The following is a 9249-nucleotide window of genomic DNA, read 5'->3' on the forward strand; positions in this document are numbered from 1 at the left end:
CAGGTTTTTCTGCTTGGCTGAGGGCAGGTGCAGCCTGAGCTGGCGCAGCTGTTATGTATGCCAAAAATGGCGCCTGCTCTATTGTCTTGCATGCCTTTGTAAAGTGTGTGGAGAGAGAATCGTATCCGTACCATCCTTTTCTTTTTTTTTGCTCCTCTAATTAGGCTGGTGTACTTTCCCCCATGGGGCTTCAAGCCTCGTTCCCTCTAGGCTCTTCCTGACACCTTTCCACCAGTGTCTCAGGCTACTGTGGTTTTGCCTCACCTCTCTTTCCAGCGCTGGTGTGGAGAAGGATCTCTGCAGCTGGGCACCCAAGCCTTGGGTGCCTGTGTCCTCCACATGGATCTACCATGTCCCTCTAATTCCAGAAGAGTTTCCTCTGCAGTTTTTTCCCTAACTCTTCCCTGAGATTACAGTATCTCTACTTTTATTAAACTATCTTTTCCTGTTCTATCAGTGATCTCCCTCCCTATTCCACCATCTTGGAGCCTGCCCTCCTCTTTAAGCATTAAAAGAAATTTAAAATAGATGGGCCAAGAAGGAAATGGATGAAAACATGAAATTTTAATATATATATAAATTCATTCATTATTAGTAATTATAATACATGTAATGTGACTAATCACTCCAAATAAAAGCCGTGTTAAAAAATTAGATAGACAAAAATACCAAAACAGAATCATATAATAAAACAAAATATCACAAAAAATGACAAATAAATGTATCATATGAATACCAAAATTCTCAGTGAAATACTACTGAAACAAAATTTGTAAAACACAAAAACAACTACATACCATAACTATAGGAAATCTATCTTAAGACTTTTATTGATTTATCATATGAAAATCTATCATTTCAATATGATATAGTCATATAATTATAGATGAAAATCACATAATTATCTCCATATACATATAGAAAAAGCATTTGACAGAATTCAACATTCATTCATGATAAAAAATACATATCACAGTAGGAATAGCAGGTGCTATGGTTTCAGTATGGTTTGTCCCCACCAAAACCCATGTTGAGGCATGGACCCCAGGGAGGTGTCTAAAAAGAGGTATTTGTGATAAGGGGGCAGAATTCTCAGGAATGAATTAATGCCTTTCCCTCTAATGGGTTCTTTTTTAAAAATTTTATTTAAGTTATACAAGCTTCATATATTTCATATATACAGATTTAGGAACACAGTGATACTTCCCACCAAACCCTCCCTCCTGTCCACACTCCAAACCTTCTTCCTCCTCCCTCTCCCATTCCCACTCTCAACTTTTACCAAGATCTACTTTCAGTTTACTGAATGATCATAAAGTTAACCCTACACTAAGTAAAAGAGTTCAACAAATAGCATGAAGAAAAAAACACTGTTCCTCAACAGAAGAGACAAGGGCTGTAAACAATCATAAAATCTCAAATGGGTTCTTGCAAGCTCTTGCTGACCTAGATTAGTTACTACAAGAGTGGACTGCTATAAAGTAAGGCTTTCCCATGAATTGCCTCTTCAACAAATTCCACACATGTTCAGTTGCCTTCTGCTTTCTGTCATAAGTGAAAACAGCGCAAAGTCCTTGCTAGAAGCCAAGTAGATGCTGGTACCATGGGGTTGGACTTCTCCACATCTAAAATCATGAGCCAAAATAAACCTCAGTTCTTCATACATACCTTACTCAGAAAATAGACTAAAGAGGGAATTTTTTTCAAACTGAAAACTGCTATCTATGAAAAACATACAAATAACATCATACTCACATGTGAAAAAAAAAATTTCTCCCCAACATCAGGAGAAAAATTAAGATGTGCACTCTTATCACTTCCATTCAACACTGAACTGGAGATTCTAGCCAGAGTAATTAGTTAAGAAAATGAAATAAAAATAACCAACTTAAAAAAAAGAAATAAAAGTATCTTTATTCAGAGATGACATAGTCTTACATGTAGGAAATCCTAAGAAATCACCCCCAAATCTGTTATAACTAATAAGAGAGCTCAACAAAGTTCCAGGACACAAGATCAGTATACAAAAATATCAATTAGATTTCTATACACTGCAAATGCATATTCTAAGAATGAAATTAATTGTAAAATTCAATATATAAGAGTATCAAAAGAATACAAAAATTCAGATTATGTACAAGACTTGTACATCAAAAAATATAAAATATTTCTTAAAGGAATTAAAGAAAACATAAGTAAATGGAAATAAATCCTAAGCTTTTGAGTTGGGACTATAAATATTGTTAAGAAGGCAACACTCTTCCAATTGTTCTATAGATTCAATGCAATCTCTATCAAAATGCCAGCTTGATTTTGTGCAGAAACTGACAATCTGATTCCAATATTCAAATGGACATTCAAGAGAAACAGAATAAACAAAAATCCTTAAAAGTAAAATAGTTGGAGAGTGCATGCTTCCCGAATTCAAAATTTACTATAAACCTACATCAATTAAGACATAGGATAGACATACAGAGAAGTAGAGTAGAATTGAGAGCCAAACGATTTGGTAGTTGCTCAAAGTATAAAGCACATTTGTCACATAAACTCAGCAATTCCACTCCTAAATATATATTCAAAGGAATTGAAAGCAGATATCCACACAGAACCTTTACATGAATTTTCAGAGCAGCACTGTTCATAATAGCCCAAAAGTAGGCACAACTTAAATATCAATTAATTAATGGCCAAAGTGTTTCATATCTATAAACAGCATAAAAAGTAATGATGAACTGATGCATGTTATAAGATGTGTGAATCTTGCTGAATTCCAAGATGGTAGATTAGAGAACGACATACTGTGCAAGGCTAGGGATAAATAGTAAAAAAAAGTGTAGGAAGGTAGGAAATGCAATCTGAGGGGAGAATTGGAAAGAAAAGTGCACCAGAAATCCTACAAGAGAAAGAGGAAAGCTGAGGACCTGTGTGGAGAGTGTGCATGCACAACACGAAGATGAACACAACACACAACTGCAACAACCAAGAGCTGGAGCAGGAGGCAGCTTGGCAATGGCTTGGAGACAGAACTGAGACCAGACTGCAGCAAACTGTGGTGACATAACTGGAGGGAGAGTGTGATGTGAGTCTGGACTGAAGTCTTGGAGGCTAGTAGTTGCTAGGAGTAGCCCACAGATCCAGAAGAAGTAGAGATGGCATGTTTATCTCACCCCAAGTTCCCCACAACTGTGCTCACTGCCCAGTTGATAAAGAGCAGGTGCCATTTTGGGTTTTTGCAGCAGCTGCAGCAACTGGCTGAACAGGACATCTTCTTGGCAGTACTGGTGGCAGTGGCAGAGGGAGAGCAACATTTGCTCATTGGCTCTTGTGTACATGTGTGGTCCAGAGATTCTAGTGAAGGGAAAAATCTGCAGTCCTCACCGACTTTGAACTTGCTTGGGAGGTGGCTAAGCATCCACCCACATAGGACTATATGGCACACCTAGCTTCCCAGTATCAAGATGCAGAGGCAGAGCTGGCTCATCGAATATCTGCCTCTCTGTTGACTGGACAGACTGGCAGGGCAGAGCCAAACCTCTCCACAGACACTCTGGGAACCTTGTATGCTGAGACCATGGAGATTTTGTGGTCACATGAGAAGGTGCAGGGTGTAGCTGGTTCTCTGGGCAATTATGCTCAGAGCTCCTTGATTGCCTGTGGCAGGTCATTGCAGTGGGAAATGTGCTCACATTGAGGATTGTGTAGATCATGAACAAATTGGGGGCTAACAGCCGGGCATTGCTCGGATTGGAGGAAAGGAGGTGAGGAGGTAATCACACTTACAGAGGTGACCATCCCCCTCTTTTGTAAACAAGAGATCTACCTTGACCAACTTGAATGTTACCCTGGATACTCGCCCCACTCTGGAGCACTGACCAGAGCTCCCAGGACACACCCACCACACACCTCTTGATGTTCATTGAAAGTGCAGACATCCTACTAAGCTACAGAGGCATAGCTCAAAGATAAAAGCCATCAGAGGAAAAAAGCAAAAATCAACTCCACTAATCATTAAAAACAAACATAGAAATTCAAGAAACAAGAATAAGGAAGAAACCATGACCCCAGCCAAAGAAACACAAAAACATTTTAATATTGGAAAGTGAACATAAAGAGATTAAAGAAATGCCAGAAACAGAATTCAAAAAATCAATCATAGGATTACTCAAAAACACTAAGAAGCAAATCCACGAATTAAAGAAAACCATACATAACATGAATGAAAATTTTTCCCATGAAATTGAGATTTTAAAGAGAAATTAAAATGAAATATTAGAAATGAAGACTTCACCATCTGGAGATTCCTCAGAAACCTGAATATAACCCTACCATTCAACCCAGCCATCCCACTCCTTGGAATTTACCCATAGGAAATTAACTTGGCAAACAAAAAAGCGGTCTGCACCTTAATGTTTACCGCAGCTCAGTTCACAATAGCTAAGACCTGGGATCAACCTAAATGCCCATCAACAGAATACTGGATAAAGAAATTATGGGACATGTACTCTACAGAATACTATACAGCAGACAAAAACAATGAAATCCGGTCATTTGCAACAAAATGGAGGACTCTGGAAAACATCATGCTGAGTGAAATAAGCCAGTTCCAAAGGGACAAATATCATATGGTCTCCCTGATCAGTGACAACTAACCGGGCACCAAAAAGGAAACCTGTTGAAGTGAAATGGACACTATGAGAAACAATGACTTGATTAGCCCTTGTCCTGACTGTCAAGGAACAACTTAGTATTTTATCCCTTTTAGTATTTTTTTTTGTTCTAGTACTATTGGTTGAACTCTGTAACTAACACACAATTATTCTTAAGTGTTGAAATTAAACTGAAAATTGATCCCTGTTAAATAAAAGAGTGGGAATAAGAGAGGGAGGAGATGTACGATTGGGGACATGCTCAAGCTGACTTGCCCCAAATGGCAGAGTTAGAAACGTGCCAGGGTATTCGAATTCAATCCCATCAAGGTGGCATGTACCAATGCCATCTCACTAGTCCCAGTGATCAATTTCAGTTCACAATTGATCATAATGATAGGTCTAAGTATCAAAGGGATCATATAAACAAGACTAGTGTCTGCAAATACTAACTGATAGAATTAAAAAGGGAGAGAACGATCTAACATGGGAAGCGGGATACACAGCAGATTCATAGAATGGCAGATGTCCTAAACAGCACTCTGGCCTCAGAATCAACCCTTAAGGCATTCAGATCTGTCTGAAGAGCCCATGAGAGTATTTTAGACAAGGAAAGCCACGACACTGTGGCAAAAAAAAAGAAAAAACCTATATGAAAGATCTCTGAGAGTGAGATCCCAGTGGAAAGAACAGGTCATCAAAGAAGGAGGTACCTTTCTCTGAAGGGTTAATGTGTTGTACAATGTGAATTAACACTATAACTAGTACTCAAACAGTATTTTACACTTTGTGTTTCTATGTGGGTGCAAACTGTTGAAACCTTTACTTAATATATGCTAAATTGATCTCCTGTATATAAAGATAATAGAAAATGAATCTTGATGTGAATGGAAGGGGAGAGGGAACAGGAGAGGGGAGGGTCGCAGGTGGGAGGGAAGTTATGGGGGGGGGAAAGCCATTGTAATCCATAAGATGTACTTCAGAAATTTATATTCATCAAATAAAAGTTTAAAAAAAAGAAATGAAGACTTCAATAGATCAAATAAAAAATACAGTGGAAAGCCTTAACAGCAGACTTGGCAAGGCAAAATAAAGGATATCAGAATTAGAAGACAAATATTTAGAAATCAGACAAAAAAAAAGAAATTAAAAGAACTTTAAAATAGTGCTGGAGATTTATGGGACACTATCAAAAGACCCAATATATGGGAATTAGGAGTTCCCGAAGGCATACAAAGAGAGAATGGGCTAGAAGGCCTATTTAGTGAAAAAATTACAGAAAAATCCCCCAATTTGGGGACAGAAAAGAATTTCCAAGTAAAGAATGCACATAAACTCCTAATAGACATGACCAGAAAAGATCTTCACCACAGCACATGTAGTCAAACATTCCACAGTAAAACATAAAGAAAAGATTCTAAAATGTGCATGAGAAAAATGCCAGATTACTTTCAGTGATTTCCCATTAGACTCAAAGCTGACTTCTTATCAGATACTCTACAAGCTAGAGAAGAACAGAGAATTACAATGCAAATGTTAAGTAAAAAAAACTCTCAATACAGAATATTGAACACTTAAAAGTTCTCATTATGAATGAAGGAGAAATAAAGGCTTTCCATAACAAACAGAAATTGAAAGAATTTGTCACCACTCGTCCAGCTTTACAAAAGATGCTTAATGATGTGCTACACAGAGAAACACAGAAAGACATTCATCATTAAAAAAGAACATGAAGGCAGAAAATCCCCCAGTAAAAGTACAAAAGAAATACAAAGTAAACAATAGGAATATTTATGAATAAATGACAGGGACAAGTTGTTAATTATCAATAGTCACCTTGAATGTAAATGGCCTCAACTCTCTAGTTAAAAAATGCAGGCTGGCTGAACAGATTAAAAAACAAGACCTATTTATTCGCTGCCTACAAGAAACACATCTTACTAACAAAAATACACACAGACTGAAAGTGAAAGGATGAACAAAATGAGCTGGTTTTGCCATCCTAATTTCAGACAAAATAGAGTTTAACACAAAAACTGTTAAAAGATAAGAGAAAAGAGCACTATGCAATGATTAAGATCAATTCAACAAGATGTGACTATAATAAATGTATATGCACCAAATTATAGGGTACTTGGCAATTTAAAAGAAATGTTAAAGGATCTAAAGGGAGACACAGACTCCAATACAATAGTAAGGAGGGATTTCGACACCCCACTTTCATCAACGGACAGATCAACCAGACAGAAAATCAACAAAGAAACAACAGAGATAATCAACACTATGGACCAAATGACCTTACTGATATCTACAGAACTTTTTCATCCCAAATTTGCAGAATACACATTCTTCTCATCAATGCATGGAACTTTCTCTAGAATAGATAGTTTGCTAGACCATAAAGCAAGTCTCAACAAGTTCAAAAAAAATGAAATTATACCAGGCATATTCTCTGACCACAATGGAATGAAGCTGGAAATCACAACTCAAGAATCTCTAGATCATATGCAAACACATGGAGACTGAACAACACATTCCTGAATAAACAGTGGGTCATAGAAGAAATCAAAAGATAAATCAAAAGTTTCTGGAAACAAATGAAGATGACAATATACTATATCAAAATTTATGATATAGCAAAATCAGTGTTAACAGGGAAGTTTATAGAAATCTATTCCAACGTGAAGAAATTGCTAAGTTACCAAATAAAAAAGCTATCAGTGCATCTCGAGGACTAGAAAAAAACAACAAATCAAAGCCCAAATTACCAAATTAGTCAGCAGAAAGAAATAATTAAAATTAGATTGGGGCCGGCACTGTGGCACAGCAGGTTAAAGCCCTGGCCTGCAGTACTGGCATCCCATATGGGCGCCAGTTCCAGAAGAAGAATAAGCCTGCTAATAGTCAATTAAATCAGAGATGAAAAAGAAAATGTAACAAAAGAAACCAGAGAAATACAAAGAATCATCAAGAATTAAAACAGAAGTATGCCAACAAATTGGGAAAACTAGAAGAAATGTTTAGATTCCTAGACACATACAATCTACCAAAATTGAATCAGGAAGACATAGAAAAGCTAAACATACTAATAATTCAAAATGGAAATTGAATCACTAATAAAGATCCTCCCCCCATCCCCTAAAAAAGCCCAGGACCAGAAGGCTCCATTGCTGAATACGACTAGACATTTAAAGAAGAATTAGGCCAATTCATCTCAAGCTATTCAAATCAATTAAAAGAGAGGAAATCCTCCATAATTCTATGAAGCCTGCATCACCTTCATTCCTCAGCCAGAAAAAGATACAACAGACAAAGAAAACTATAGACCAATTTTTCAGATGAACACAGATGCAAAAATCCTTAACAAAATATTAGCTAACAAAATCCAACAACATATCTGAAAGATCATTCACCAGGACCAAGTGGGATTTATCCCTCATATACAGGGATGGTCCAACATTCACAAATCAATCAATGTGATACATCACATTAACAAACTGAAGAACAAAAAACATGTGGTTATCTGAATAGGTGCAGAGAAAGAATTCGATAAAAATGCAATATCTTTTCATGATGAAAACCTTAGGCAAATTGGGTATAGAAGGAACATTCCTCAACACAACCAAGACAATTTATAACAAACCCTTGGCCAGCATCCATATTGAATAGGAAAAAGGTGGAAGCATGCTTCTTTTGATCTGGAACCATAAACAGATGCCCACTTTCACCATTGCTAATTAATATATTTCTGGAAGTCTTAGCCAGACCCATTAGGCAAGAAAAAGTAATCAAAGGAATACAAATTGGGAAGGAGGAAAACAAACTATCCCTATTTGCAGATGGCATGATCCTATACATAGGGGGTCCAAATGACTCCACTGAGAGTCTACTGAAATGTATAAAAGAGTTTGGTAAAGTGGAAGGATGTAAAATCAACACAGAAACAATAATAGCCTTTGCATCCAAACATAAAATCATGGCCAAGAAAGAATTTTTAAGATCAGTCCCATTCGCAGTAGCTCTAAAAAGAATAAAATAACCTTGGAATAAATTAAACCATGAATGTCAAATATCTCTGTGATGAAAATTACAAAACATTAAAGAAATATAAAGCAAAATATTTAAAAATGAAAAAAATATTCCATGTTCATGAATTGGAAGAATTGACATTATCAAAATGTCCACACTACCAAAACAGCATACAGATTCAATGTAATCCTATCAAAACACCAACAATATTCTTCACAGATCTAGAAATATGATGCTACAATTCATATAGAAACACAGGAAAACCAGACTAGCTATTGTGGTCTGATACAACAAAAACACAGCTGGAAGCATCACAATAACTGATTTAAAGATATACAGGCTAGTTATAATCAAGACAGCCTGGTACTGGTACAAAATAGACTTGTAGAACATGGAACAGAACAGAAACTCCAGAAATTTATCCACACATGTACAACCAACTTATCTTTGAAAAGGGAGCTAAATTCAATCCCCGGAGCAAGGACAGTCTCTTCAACAAATGTTGCTGGGAAACTGAATCTTTCCATTCAGAGGTCAGAAACTAAACTGATACCTTACACCTTACACCTTACAA

Source organism: Oryctolagus cuniculus, chromosome X (genome assembly GCF_051225735.1).
Source record: "Oryctolagus cuniculus isolate XC-2025 breed Fujian yellow rabbit chromosome X, ASM5122573v1, whole genome shotgun sequence".
NCBI lineage: Eukaryota > Metazoa > Chordata > Mammalia > Lagomorpha > Leporidae > Oryctolagus > Oryctolagus cuniculus.